This window comes from Arachis hypogaea, chromosome 11 (genome assembly GCF_003086295.3).
Source record: "Arachis hypogaea cultivar Tifrunner chromosome 11, arahy.Tifrunner.gnm2.J5K5, whole genome shotgun sequence".
NCBI classification, from domain to species: domain Eukaryota; kingdom Viridiplantae; phylum Streptophyta; class Magnoliopsida; order Fabales; family Fabaceae; genus Arachis; species Arachis hypogaea.
In genome coordinates, this window is record NC_092046.1 from 71493402 (window position 1) to 71508989 (window position 15588).

Sequence of the window (15588 nt, forward strand, 5' to 3'; positions counted from 1 at the left end):
GCTTTCTTTGGTTTATGGGGCTCACACAAGAGAAGAGAAATTTGCTGTGTGAGAAGAATTGAGTTATATTATAGGGTTATGTCTGTCTCTATGGGAGAGTTCAACGATATTGTGCAGGTGGAAGGAAGGAAGGATATTGTCAGATTAACAGAGTTTTAGTAAGAATTAAATATAAGAAGATATACAACTGTTGGACTTCCACTTAGCGATCTTGCAATCAGATTGACAGAATTTTAGTAAGATTGAAGTGGTTGGAGATGTTTTTTCGAGTACACAATTAGGAGTACAAAATTAGGAGTACATTATAGAAAGGAGGAGCACAAAAAATGATTGATAAATTTTTTGCAATTTTTTTTAACTTATTTATTTGTTTGTGGTTATTCTTACTTTATTTATTGTGTTGAGCTCTCTTATAAAAAAAAATATGAAATGAGTCATGCTTGGATTGTTGGAATCTATAAAATTTTATTCTCAATCATGTAGGAAAGATAATTTGATAAATATAGGATCACTGATACAGTAAAAAACCTGTCTAAAAAAGAAAAGAAAAATTAGAATATTGTATATGAATTAGATATCACTATTCATAATGTCTTAAGATAAATTCCACTATAGTCATATATAATACATTGCTCATTATCTAGGAATTTTTTATTTTAATAAATAAATTAATTATAATAATTACTGAAATAAATAATTTAAAAAATATTTACTAAAATAAATACTTTTCTCTTATCTTGTTTATACTGTAATTGTTTATACGGTAAACAAGATAATTTTATACTGTAAACGAGATAAGACAGGTGGACGCGACACGTGTATATCTTGTTTACAGTGTAAACGAGATACATGTATTTTTTAAAAAAAATTGAAAATAATAAAAAATATTAATAATATCAATAATTCAAACTTTTAGCATGCAATTAGTACATAAAAAAGTTGGTAGAAGAGATTAAAATAGATATGTTTGATCAATTAGTACTCAAAAAGAGTACATACAAAATTTTAAATTAAATTATGATCCAATTGAATTGATTTGAAAAATAAAAAATTCGTACGTGTTCAAGAAAAGTTCCATGATGAGAATAAATACGGTAAATGTGCCCACTTCTAAACATTGAAAGATAGGAAGTTTGAAGTTGATGCACGATAAATAAAACACAAGAAGATCATATAGCCGTTTGCAGGTGGATAGTGGGAGATAACGTGAGATAACTGTTTCAATTCTCTTCCCACTATCCCCATCAACCTCTCCTAACAATTGACAAACGGTTATCTCATCTTTTTGTATTTTATTTATTTATCGTACATCAACTTCACGCTTTCCATATTTCCATTTTAATCTATTCTACCAACCTTTTTTATGTACTAATTGCATTCCAAAATTTTGGATTATTGATATTATTAATATTTTTTATTATTTTTAATTTTTTATTATTGCTAAATTTTTTTTAAAATACATGTATCTCGTTTACACGATAAACGAGATATATACGTATCGCATCACCTGTCTTATTTCGTTTACAGTATACATGCAAAATTACCTCATTTACAGTATAAATAAAATAAGAGAAGCATATTTATTTCTATCAATGTTTTTTAAATTATTTATTTCGATAATTATTATATTTATTTAATTTATAAAAATAAAAAACACCCCCATCATCTAGTGATTTCGATGTCAATCAAGTTATATTATATTTTAGTCTTTTACGCTTCTTTTTGAATATCGGCATCAACTCTCTTATGAGGTTGTTCTAATAATGCTAAATAAATATTTAAAACTTAATTTCTTAGAGAAGCGGGGATGTTACGAAAAGTTGGGCGGAAACAAAGAAACTTAAAGCAGGATTTCATATAAGGGTATATATATATATATATATATATATATATATATATATATATATATATATATATATATATATATATATATTAAAGAAAGAGAGTAGAGATATTTAAAACTACAGTAGACACAGAAAGAGTGGTTATCAATACAGAGCCTAGTAATGACTCCATTAATGAGAATATCACCATCTTTGAAATGCTTCAGTAGTTCGACAAGTTTGAGCCTTAAATATTTTTTTAACGGAAAAAACAAGAAGCTCCATCAACATTTTATGTAATCAATGCATTTTTATTTTAAAAAATGTTATTTGTACACTAAAATTAATCACCAATATATTTATGTATAAAAATATGTGTGATTTAATTTATTTTTAATGTGTATTTATATTTTAACATAAATAAACTACTAAAATCAGCCACCAATATATTTATGTTTAAATACATATGTAATTTAATTTATTTTTAATATATACTTATATTTCAACATATAAATACTAGTAATTAATTTTGATAACTAATTTTAATGTACACGTAGTATAATCCTTTGATTTTATGTTGGGTTAGCAGCTTTAATCAAATAAAACAAGAGGAGAAGCATAGTTATTGCATACTACTCATTATATACGGTGGTATATATAAAAAGAGAAAATTTTTACATACAAGTGTTTTGCATTTACAAGCTTTATAAGTTTGAAGAGAATGAAATCCACTAAATACGTTGTTTATGTTACGTGCCTTTTTAACATACTTTTAAATCAATTCAAATCAATTAACGTGCAAATATATAACTTCCATTTTTCAAAAGATTTCGATTCTTTTTTTGAGTTTCTTGCCAAATTTGTTGGATCTCCTTCGTGAGTTCTCTCTTTGCTTTCTTTTTTTCAATTTTCATAGTTTATGAAATCAAGCTTTAAAATTGTTTTGAAAATAATGGAACTTCAGAAATACACCCAAACGATTACATAAATACACCCAAACGGTTACAGAAATACACCCAAACGGTTACAGAAAGGATTACAGAAATACGCCCAAACGGTTACAGAAATACACTCAAAGGATTACAAAAATACATCCAAAATAGAGGGAGACAATATATTTCTTCTTGAAATCTTTTAATATTTTGTTGGTTAAGGATGAGGCACATGGCAGAGACAATCTAGAAGAAAAACCTAGAAGAACAGTAAAATAGTACCTTGAATAATGTTTCTTCGTTTTTTCTAGTGATTTTTTATGGAGATTTGTATCTTTTCTTCTTGATTTCTTCTACTCTTCGCGAGGAGTTGGAACGTTTCTGCAGAATTGTAGTTTGTTTTGTTCCTTGAATCTTGACGGTATGCGTTTTGATTGAGGAAGAGTGAATGTGTTATGGAAGGGTGATTAAAGTGCGTGCGTTGGACGCTTAATTCTAAAAGAGTAGTGCGTGTATTTTTTTCTTGGACTTGGAGCAACTTGTATAGCTTGTAAGCTAAAAAGGCTTGTATGTGTAGTAGGCCTGATATAAAAAATAAAAATATGTACCTCACTACCTCTCATGTGTTTCTAAATCCAAACATTAGTATATTTCATAGGGTATGTCTAAAATAAGTACAATAATGATGTGTTTATTGGATGTGCCATGTTTATATATATCATTAGATTTTATTAGATGAAAATCAAAGACTAATATAAAAAAAGAGCATTGATAGATTCTAATAAATACAGAATATCCTAATACATAAATAAATGCTTTAAATGATAATATTTTAATATACAAGACTTTAAATGGCAACAAAATCTTTTATTCTTAAATAATTAAATATAAAATATATAAATACAAAATATATGAATATTTTTTATTCATTATTAATTATTATGCAAAAAATTTTTATAACATTAAAATGATATTTTAAACTGTAACATAAAAATATAAAATAATTGAAATTTTATTTTATATTACTTAACAAATAATTAGATTATTATATTTAAAATTTATTAATTAACGAATTTTGTTAAAGATATTATTATATAATATAATTTTTCATTAAAATATTTTAAAAATATAGTTTATTTAAAATATTATATATAATACATGAAAATATTAATCTATTTATTTTTTAATTTTTTTTAAACGAAATAAATAATATAATTCTATATACATGCCTATCACATTATATATTTACTTATATTAGTAACACCTAAATTAATTAATCAAACTTAAGTAATTAAAAATATAAAACATATAAATACAAAAAATATAAATATTTTTTATTCATTAAAATTAATTATTAACATGAAGACCGTATTTGTGCGTTTATCCTTTGTCTATTGAGCTTTTCTCTCATCCTTTCCATAATCCTTCTTGTTGGTGAATGCCGTCCACATCAAATAACATATTAAATTTGTTACATTAAAACTAAAAAATATATATTTTATTCTTGGATTTAATAAAATATATTTTTGATAAATTTTATATCATAAAAAATATTTTAAAAAAATATTTATACACCAATTATATATATATAAAAGTCTGATCGAGATATAGAACAAAAAATTTAATTGAAAAAATAAAAAAATATTTAAAAATAATAAAAATTAAAAAATAATCTTATTATAAATATATAATTATAAATATTATATATATGAAACTATAAATGTTAAATTTAAAAAATTACTTTAAATTTTTAATTTATTAGTTATAAAAAAACCAAATAAATAAACGGATAAATATATATACTCAAGTGGTCATTGGCCTTAAACATGTATTTAGAATGATTTTATTTATTCTGTTTAAAAGAAATGAAAAAATGAAAAGATTAATATTTTTATGTATTATATATAATATTTCAAATAAATTATATTTTTAAAATATTTTGATAAAATTATATTATATAATAATATCTTTAATAAAATTAGTTAGTTAATAAATTTTAAATATATTAATTAATTATTTATCAAGTAATATAAAATAAAATTTTAATTATTTTATATTTTTATGTTACAGTTTAAAATATTATTTTAATATAATTTTTTAATATTATAAAAAAATTTTACATAATAATTAATCTTAATAAATAAAAAATATTCATATATTTTGTATTTATATATTTTATATTTAATTATTTAAGAATAAAAAATTTTGTTGCCATTTAAAGTCTTGTATTAAAGTATTACCATTTAAAACATTTATTTATGTATTATAGAGTCCATCAATGATCTTCTTTTATATTATTTTTTAATTTTCATCTAATAAAATCTAATGATCTATATAAAAATGGCATATCCAATAAACACATAATTATTATGCTCATTTTAGACATACCCTACCTCATGCCAATTATAGAGACTAAGTAATATTTTATTAAAATTTGTTCATTACTAGGCACTTTGGTGATTGAATGCTGGTATAAATGCTCTATATTCCAAAATCTAAATCTGCATTCAAAAAATTTGCAAAATAAAATAATGATGGACCTCCTTATCCAAATATAGACATAAATTCCTTTAACACAGGTCATCCATTTAAAGGACAAATGGTCATACCCAGTTTTAAATTCAATTTAAATAGGAACAAATAAAATATACAAAAAGAAATATATAAGGAAAAACTAATGTTTTAATTTAGGTGTATTAAAAAAATTTCACCTTGTTCATGCAACAATCTATTGATCAGCAAAAAATCTTTAAACGAAGCTCAATACTACAGCAGATTAATTTTTGATCTGTCAAATTAAAAAATACCATAAAAAAAAAATCATTTTGACTGCTATACAACTCAAAATAAAGAAAAAGAAAAACATTACAAGCTAGCATACTCTGACAAAGACAAAGAGCTTGTGCTAAAGCTAATATCATTAAAGGAACATCTTTATCATGCAAAGCTTCACTCAGTTGGGAAAAAAAGGAATTATTTTAAGCATAAAATCATTTTGGTTCTTTTAGCATATATTTGTATAATTATTGTACAAAACTAAGAATCTTTGATCCGTAAAACAAATGACATGAAAGATTGAAAGTCGAGCATATGCTATATACGAAACCCGGGACGGATCCAGAAATAGTATTATGGGGGGCAATAACGTATATAATATTAAAAAATTATACAAAAAATTATATAATGTAAAATGCATTACAAAAATATACTGATAGAGAATATATTTTAAAATACAAAAATATATATTTACTTTTTATTAACGAAGTGGTCGATTCTTCGTTCCATAAAATTCATCGATAATAGAATTTATGTCAAATTTTTCTACAATTTTCTTTTCAATATAATTAAAAGACAATTAGCAAAAAAATTATCTTTCATTTTGTTTCTGAATTATTCTTCACAATATTCATAGCTGAAAAAGAACTCTCAGTTGTAATAGTTGAAACAGAGAAAATTAATATCAAATAAATCAAGAAGGACGCTCACAAGAAGAAAAAAAATATACTTTATCGGAATTGAAAAATTTTATTTAATTAAAAAAGATTAGTAATAATATATTTTCATATTTTTTTAATATTGTTACTTACTTTTTAGATATTAGAAATCATTAATATTTAGGTTAAACTGGATTTTTATTTATATTAGACTAAATACTAAATAAATTTTAAAAAAAATTAAATCATACTTAATAACTTATTACTATTAATCTTTTTTTAAAAAAGTTGGGGCGAGGCCTCCACCCGCCCCGGGGTAAGTCCGTCCCTGTACGCAACTAAGCAATTTTGAACTTGATTAATTCTATAACACTATAAGATATTACTTAAAACTTGTCAAAGTTGTCATAGATAAATTAAGACCAAAAAGTAAGAGAGGTAAACCAATGCAAAAATAGCAAAAATAAATGCAGTAAATTATTTGAAAACTTTTTCTCTATAAATGGCTTTAGTTTATGATTTCAGAGAGAAATGACATGTTGAATTATAATTTTTAATTATTTCTTGCAATTAAAAAATTTCTAAGGAGATAAATGACGTCCATACTTTTTTATTTGAAGCTGTATTGAATTTCAACAACAGCTTCTCACAAAATTACATAAATTTAAAGATTTAACTTTGAAAAGTTACAATAATAATTATACGGAGCATGACTAAGGAATTAAGGAGCTGAAATTATAGAAATCTTGTAGATCATATACATTGATTTATTCAAATTTTTAGTAGTTTGATATATATACTTTTGAATTTTGAATCATTGACAAAAAATAGAAGAAAAGTCACTTATATATATATTTTTAATTTGTTAGTCTAATTAAACTATATGTAAAGTCTTGAATGAATGTTATTTAGTCTTATAAAACTCAATCATAAATAAAAGTTGAGTAATTAACAATTTTAAAATTCTTAGATTGCTAAAATAGCATATATCACTTGAAAATTGTTCAAGAATTTTTAGATAATTAAAATATCTGGTCCTATAATTTCGTAAAATTTTTAATTAGGTCCTATACATTTTTTTTAATTGAGTTCTTGTACCAAATTTTTTTTAATTGGGTCCCTACACTTTTTTTTTCTTTTATTTAAGTCTCTATACCAATTCTTTTTTTTTAGTTGGTCCCTATAAAATTAAGTCAATTACTATTAAGAGGGACTTAATTAAAAAAAAATTGGTGCAGGGACCTAATTAAAAAGAAAAAAAATATAGGGACCTAATTGAAAATTTCACGAAACTATAAGGACCACTAGAGTAATTAAACCTTAAAATATTTTGATCCTTGGTAGAATAGAAAATTGGTTTACTCGTTCTGTGCGGTGGGCACCAAATATTTTTATATGGTAAGAACTTTGAGGTAATATATTGTCTTAGAGAGAATCGAACTTGTCTCTGATACTCATACTTCAGCAAGAAAAACACAGAAAATAAGTACTTACAAAAGACACTCCAATATTCAAAACACTTTGAGAATTTATACCAGAATAGTAAAATAATGAAAAATACCTAAGGGGACTATTGCTTGATTCCTTTATAACCTATACCATGATTCATCCCCATTTGTGGTCACTCTTCTAGTGTTCTTCTTCGTCGTATTCCATCATTCTTCTTCTTCTATGATTTCTTCAATTTCTTTCTTTACACCATTTCATTCTTTTATTCTTTGTTTTTCTTTTTTTTGAAAAAAATTTGAAACTCAACTTTGCATTTACCTCTTTGTCCGTTATCTTTCCCTTTTCGTTAATAAAAAAACACCCACATTCTTCTCCTCTCCAATTTGTATAACAAGGAAAGAGATTAATGCTAGAGCCTCCCAAGATACTCTTGAATGAAAGAGGAGATGGTTTGAATCGGTTTTTTGTTAGAGATATAAATGAAAGTGAGCAAGCAGAGGTTGGATCACGCAATGTTGGAGGGAGAGTTTAGTACACAAAAGGGACAATGGCGTGTGATCCACAAATTAAGGGTTAAGGAGGAGTGCAATGGAAAGAGCTATTAGTAGGAGGTTGGAAGCCTACGTATGGCAGTGATTGGTGGTACATTCTCCTCTCTATTAACTCTTCATTCTCTTCGCATTCCCTCTTCATTCTTCTAATCTCTCCTCACTTAATTATGTTTCTTACTGTTCTTCTCTTTTGTAATTTCCTCCAGGTACTTCTTGCACGTAGCAGAGAACTTGAAGATCCCTTCCACTCTACCTCCATTTCTTATTTTTTACTTGCTGCATAATTTTCCTTTGATTTGTTCTTATTTTATTGAATTACTTGTACTAGTGTTGAGAATTATACGTGCAATACATATTACACTTCCTTCTCTTTTTGTTCTGCTAGTTTCACGCTTCTATCTATATGCCTCATAATCTATATTTGCTATGTGGAATCATGAATCAAAATACTGCACATTGAGAACCAAGTGATGGTAAAGTATAGTGACAGAGGTAAGCATGTGTACTGTTAATGCTTGGGATGCTTTGAAGGGCTTTCGTTGGCTTCTATTGTAGCAGGGGCCAGGAGGTGTATATACAACTCATGGAGGACTCTTCCGTAGTGTAACAGTGACGCCATCAAAAAGATTAAAAGGGAAGAATAACAGAAAAATTCATCTTAATCCAAATAGTAAAACGTGAAGATCTTGAATGAATTGAGCTCCCAGCTGTCTGACTCCCACCTCCTATCAGGGTTTCAGAACTTGAAGATACATTAGAGACAGAAGACTAGAAGTCAAAATGAGAATAAATTAGTGTGTGTTTGGATTACCAGTTTCCATAAAATTGATTTTGTAAATTTGATTTTGATGAAAAATAAGTTTGTATTAATGTGATTAATGTTTGATAATCTTTATATCAAAATGAATTATAATAAAATAAATATTGTTTGAATTATACTACTCAAAATTATTTTTACATGAAAAATTACTAAAAGAGTCATCAATTTAAATAATTTTTTATATTATCCTCTCATTTTACTTTGGATATTTAAATAGATCTTATCAAGAGACATCATCTTATAATAAATTAATATTTACTTACTAAATTAAAATAACATATAAAAATTGACAAAATATATTTTAATACATAAAAACAATAATAAATATTAAATTAAAAGATAAAATACTAATAAAATACATAAAATATAATAAGAAATATCATTAAAAAAGTTCATATAATAAAAAAATTCATATGAACTAAAAAACAATAAGAAATAATAATATACATGAAAAAGCCGCACACTAAAAAAATAATAAAAAAATATTTATCATATAAATAAAATAAATATAATAAAAATAAAAATATGAAAGAGAGTAATATCTATTTTATAATGTCAAACAAAAAGAAAATGTTCTATAATTTTTTTAGTATGGTTAATATTCTTTAATTTAGTATCATTTTAGACTATAAAATTTTATTATTTATGACTCTTTCGTTACTTATAATTAGTATATAATAAAAACTAAAATAAAATACAGTGAGAAGTACAATAAAAACGGAAAAAAAGAAAAAAAATTCATACAAACATAATGTATAATAATTACAACCAACAACATATATTATATAAACAAAAAAAATTACAATAAAAAATAAATAAAATTCATATGAATAAAACTAAATAAAAAAAATTGTATACACAACATAAATATAGTACTATAAAGAATAAAAAAAGAATTTATATAAACAAAAAATAATAAAAATATCATAAAAATGAAGGGATAAGTACTTTTTTCATCCCTAAGGTTTGAGGTCAAAATCAAAATCATCCTCGACATTTTTTTGTTATTAAGATCATCCTCAACGTTACAAAACATTATAAAATTGTCATTTTCCACTTCAATTTTAATTTTTTTAACCATATTACCCTTCATTATTAATAAAATAATTAAAAATAATATTAAAAATTAAAACAAAACCCCCCACCCCACTCCCCACTCCCGACTCCCGTAACCCCCTCACCCCCTCACCCCACTCCCGTAACCCCCCACTCCCTCACCCCACTCAACCCCCCATCCTCTTCCTCATATCCCTCTCTTCAAAACCCCAACCCCAATTCCAACCTCAATTTTTTTCTCGCCGTCGTCGCCGCCCTACTTATTCATTTCTAGGGTTCGCCGCTGCCGCTGCCGTCACATCGTCATCGGGAGACCACGCCGTCGCGTTGTCATCGGGAGGGGGACTCTGCCGGCACTGCTTCTTCTTCTGTGACTGTCTTTGCTTCTTCTTCTGTGACTGCGTCTGCTTCTTCTTCTGTGACTGCTTGAACTTATGCTTATTCTTCTGTAATTTTTTAATTTTTTTAATTTCTGTTGTTTTGCTATTTTTGGATTTGAAAACTGAAATTGTAGTTGATGATTATTGAATTATTGTTTATTGAAATTGCTGTGATTATTGAAATTGTTATGCTTCTTCTGCCTCTGATTTTTTTGTTGATTTATTTTGTGAATGTTGCTGTTAATTTATTTTAGGATTATTGTTGTTGGTAAAAAAAAGTGTTGTGAGTAATGAATGGCTATGGTGACAGTGGTGATGGTGGTGAGAAAAGGGAGAGGGAGGAGGTGGAAGGGGATTGGGGAAGAGTGAGAAGCTGGAAGGGGATTAGGGAAGAGTGAGAAGAGGAAGGAGAAGAGGGGTGGGTGTCCTCCGGCAGTAGTAATTGCCACGGCGAAGGTGAGAAGAGAGGGTGACGGTGAAGAGTAGAAGGAAGGGATTGGGGGAGGGGTGGGGGGAGAGACCGAAGAGATGAGTGGGGGTGGGGGTGGGGGTGGGGATGGGGTGGGGTTTTGCTCTTTTTTTAAAATATTATTTTTATTAATAATGAAGGATAATATGGTAAAAAAAATAAAATTAAAGTAGAAAAGGACGATTTCATAAAGTTTTGTAACGTTGAGGATGATTTTAATAAAAAAAAAAGATTAGGGACGAAATTGATTTTGACCCCGACCTTGGGGACGAAAAAAGTATTTATCCCTAAAAATGAATAAAAATAAGAATTTATATCAACAATATTTGTTATATAAATAAAAAATACAATAAAAATATAACATTAGAACACTAAAAAATAACATCAGAACAATAAAAGAAATAATATAAAAAATATTTATCATATAAATAAAAAATATAATAAAAAAATATAAAAATAAAATATGAAAAAAGTACTAAAATTAATAAAAAAAATTAAAATATTTACCTTGGCAGTGATCGAAACAAATTTAAAAGATTTTAATGAAAAAAAATTGGAACGAAGAACCTACACAAAGAACTACTGTAAAAGTTATATGGTTACTTGCATCCCTTTTATAGAAGAAAATGATAAGGTTGGTAGAAAAGAAAAAAAAGTTTCACTTAATTTATGCTCCACTTTAGTTTGTTGAGCTCTTTGTTTTCAAATAAAAAATTTTTCAATAGTAATCAGCCTTCTCCAACGTAAATGCAGAAGTTAGAATTTTTTTTGCTTCACGTAAACATACGTTTAGACGTGAAAGGGGTTCAGAGTTTCAAAAAGTTGCCAAATATAAAAATAGAATGTTCAAAATACTCAAACGGACTTTTCTCTTTCCCAACGTGAACCCCAAACACACCTAGTGATTTAGTGGTTTAGGGTTATAAAAGGGTCTGGAACCACGTTTAGTCTAAGGGTGGGAAACGGGGATGTCTGTCCCCGCTTAGTGAAATAGTCCTGAATTTTTGGCGAGCTGGCAGGTTAACGGGCTAAGTCCGCTAAATCTTTTTTTATAAATTATTAAATATTAAATAATATATATAATTTCACAACTATTTTAATAAATTTATAATTTTTAAAAACATAAAAAAAATTATAATCTCTAAATTCATAAACATTAAAGTCTTTATAATTATAAATATGTAATAAATATAATTATAAACCAAGTTTTTTGAAACAAAATAATAAAATCAATATTGCCCAAAGCAAAATAAATATTGTCCAAAACATATAATATCTTTAAATTTATAATCAATCAAATATAAAATATGTTCATACCCTGGCCCAACACTAAGGCCCAGGTCTAAATAAAAGGCCCAATATAAAGATTAGCCTTCACTCGACACCGACCTCCTCACAAAAAGTCGGATCCAACACAGACTTGTTCTAAGGAAGTCGGGAGCGAAGATTAGCTGGCAGATAACCCTTATTCAAATAAGTAACTGTCCCTAAAATCTCTCAACCCACTTCCAGGAGCCATATCTCAACTTCCCTAAGATAAAGAGACGGTTATCCACCTTAAAAGGTGGAACTACTCCAACGGTGGTTATTGGTTCACCACTATAAATACACTGACACCCATCAGGTATCTTTAAGCTCCAATACTCTCTAAACCTGCTAAAACCCTTTGCTGACTTAGGCATCAGAGTGTCTTTGCAGGTACCACCCTCTATTCTTTCACATACACAAGTCGGACGGTAGCTCCCTGACGTGAGCCTAGTCAGAGATTGTAAGAACCGTAACTAATCAACTGGTTAACTAAGTAATTAATTGCCCAAATGAGATTCCGAAAAGTTAGAGAGAGAACTTGAAGATTTAAAGGTGATTTTTGGACTCAGTGGGTATTTCTGAGTCAGAAAATGTGTTTTCTGTGAAAAACCGTGAAAAATCGCGAACCGGCAGTTGAACTGGTTCAAGTCTGCCCAGTACCACACGAGAAAAAGTGAAAATCATCAAAAACCTTATAAAAACATTAGAAATGGAAAATCGGGCATTAAATTTTAAAGGCTTGACCCGAAGTTAGGCCAAACGGGCTAAAAATGCTAACATGTTGGACTGGGCCCAAGTTGGGCCCAAGCCCAACATATATAAGTCCTTAAGTGAACCTTTTTCAGCCATAAACCACTCACACAACATAAACACCAGCTGCATGTGAAGAGAGAAAAGAGAAGGGGAAAACACTATTCACTTCTCACTCGACGTCATGATATCTCGAGCTACGGTGCTCCGATTCGCGTGCCGTCAGCGACTACGTGAAGCTCGCGCCGAGCCCGTCATTTTTATCTAAGTCTTATAGTAAGTTTCTCGAGATTCTCTGCCCAGTTTTCGTACCCTTGTGAAATTCGAATTTTTGGATTTGGTTTTGAGTGAAATCTTGTGTTTTGGATGTTTAGGTACACTCTAGCACTTGATTGATGTTGGTTTTGGCTTTCAAAAAATGTTGAACAAGGTAAGAGCTACTAAACCCTTATGATTTTATGTTTAAATAGAAACCCTAGATTGAATTATTGTGAATTATGTGTGGTATAGCTTGAAGTGGTGAGTATTTGAACTTGTTGGAGCTTGTTGGTGATTGTTGGTGGCTTGGATTGTGTTGGAAAGCCTAGCTTGTCCCCAACTTTGGTTTAAGGGCATATTGGGAATCGGCCAAGGTATGGTTTCGGTTTCCTCTATGTAGTATATAATATTCATGGACATTTAGGCTAGTGACCTATAGGATAGGATTGGATTTGAATGGTTGATGAATTGTTGGATGTTATTGTATGATGATGTTTAATGAAATGATGATTTGTGAGATGATATATGATTATTGATAGTGATGTGATGAGGATGAATGATTTGTGGAGTGGAGGAGTGAATTATGTTGATAAATGTGATATTGATTTTGATTCATTCGTAATGAAGTTGGAAAAATGCTAATGAGGTTTGATTATATGTAATATATTAATGTTGCAATTGAGGATGAGGTAAAGTGAAAAAATATGTGGTAAGCTTAGTGTAATATGTCATAGGGTGTTGATTTTTATAAGAATCGGAGTTTGGAATCGTTTGTTTTGGTCTTGGTTGTGTTTTATAAAGGAATTGTGGAAATTGTGATTTTGGGTAAAAGTTGGTTTTTGGTGAACTTTGTCTAATCATAACTTTTGCCTTGGTTTTCAAAATTGGGTGAAAACCCTTTAAATCGATATAAAGTTTCTGAAATTTAGAATTTTGTAGAGGAAGTTATGATCATTCAAAGTTGGTGTTAAAAATCTGAAATTCTGCTAAGTTGCAGAATTTTATGATTTCTGATATATACGCACGCACAGCCTCGTGCAGATGCACAACCTGCGAAAATTTTGACCTGTACGGACGCACACACCTGTGCGCAGGCACAGGTAGGGAAATGCGTTCTATTTGCAACGCTAGCACAGCTTGTACGTGCACATATCTAAGGAAGAATTTCAACCTGTGCGGACGCACAGGCCTGTGCAGACCCACATGTTGGGAAGGCTAGTCTGTTTGGGGCTCTGGCGCAGGTTGTGCGAGTGAACAGATTTTGTAAGTTTTGACACCTGTGCGTACGCACACCCCTGTGTGGACGCACACATTTTAAAACTCTCCGGAGCGTGCGCGCGCACCCCTGTGCCGCCGCACGCGCCCTGTTTATCAAATTTTACTTATTTTCAACTATTCCACCTTCCCAACAAGGTTGTAAGCTTCTAAAACATCGTTTTAAGACTTTTGGGCATACTTTTTAGACACTTGAAAATGGGAAAGGATTTTAAGGGTCTTAGACGATATTATTTGGAAAAATTTAGAAAATAGAGGTCTAGGTTTCTGGCGTACTGAAGGTGGTTTAATATTATGTGGTGAATGGTTGATGAATGATATGAGGATTAAGGAACTGTTGAGTTCGGAACTAAAATGTGAATGAACAGTGGTTGAAAAGAGTCGAGGGCTCTGAAAGAAGTGATGTATCCATCTTGTATTAAAAAAAATGTTTTTGAAAACCACTGCACTACTTTTCATTGAGATTATGAGATGCTACGCGACCGGCAGGGGTCGAGGTTGGATCCCGCCTGTTGAGGTAGCAGCGGCGGCGTAAGGGCGGTGGTTCATCCCACTTGCGCTTAGATGTGAGGCTGGTGGCAATGGTTCCCGCTCGCATCCTTTCGGATCATCAGAGCGTACAGGCACAAAACCCTGGATAGTGATCCGAGCACTATATCTCGGGGGTTCCCACACCATGATTCCGAAGGACAACATCTCCATGGAGATGTGTCGGGTTGGCAGTTGAACCGACAATGTGATGTCACAGCCAGTAGGACAGGCATTCATCATGTGCATTTTCTATCTGTTTGTATGCTTTGCCGACTTGAGATTGTTTGCCTATTTGTATAACATGCCTAATTGCTACTTGAATTAATTACTTATTATGCTCCTACTTGTGTTTTACTTGCATTGTATATAATTGTGCTTTCTACTGGGATTGAGGAGGTTCGGAAGGCGGAAGCGATGGGATCGCATGGAGGGTAGGCTGGTGAAGGCTGTGGGACAGTGGTGTTGGTTTAGATTAGAAACTCTCCTAAGATGTAGTACCCGATTTATTTATGTTAAGGTTTTATATAATTATGCTTATTTGGTTTAGAATGC

The 15588-nt window shown here is 29.2% G+C and overlaps 1 long non-coding RNA gene across 1 annotated transcript; it reads left to right on the plus strand.

The window, feature by feature from the left end:
- Positions 1–7899: 7899 nt before the first annotated feature.
- On the plus strand, positions 7900–8571 carry LOC140176539 (uncharacterized). Its single transcript, XR_011868154.1, has 2 exons — positions 7900–8280; positions 8396–8571. It is a non-coding gene; the product is annotated as an uncharacterized lncRNA (long non-coding RNA).
- Positions 8572–15588: the final 7017 nt, after the last annotated feature.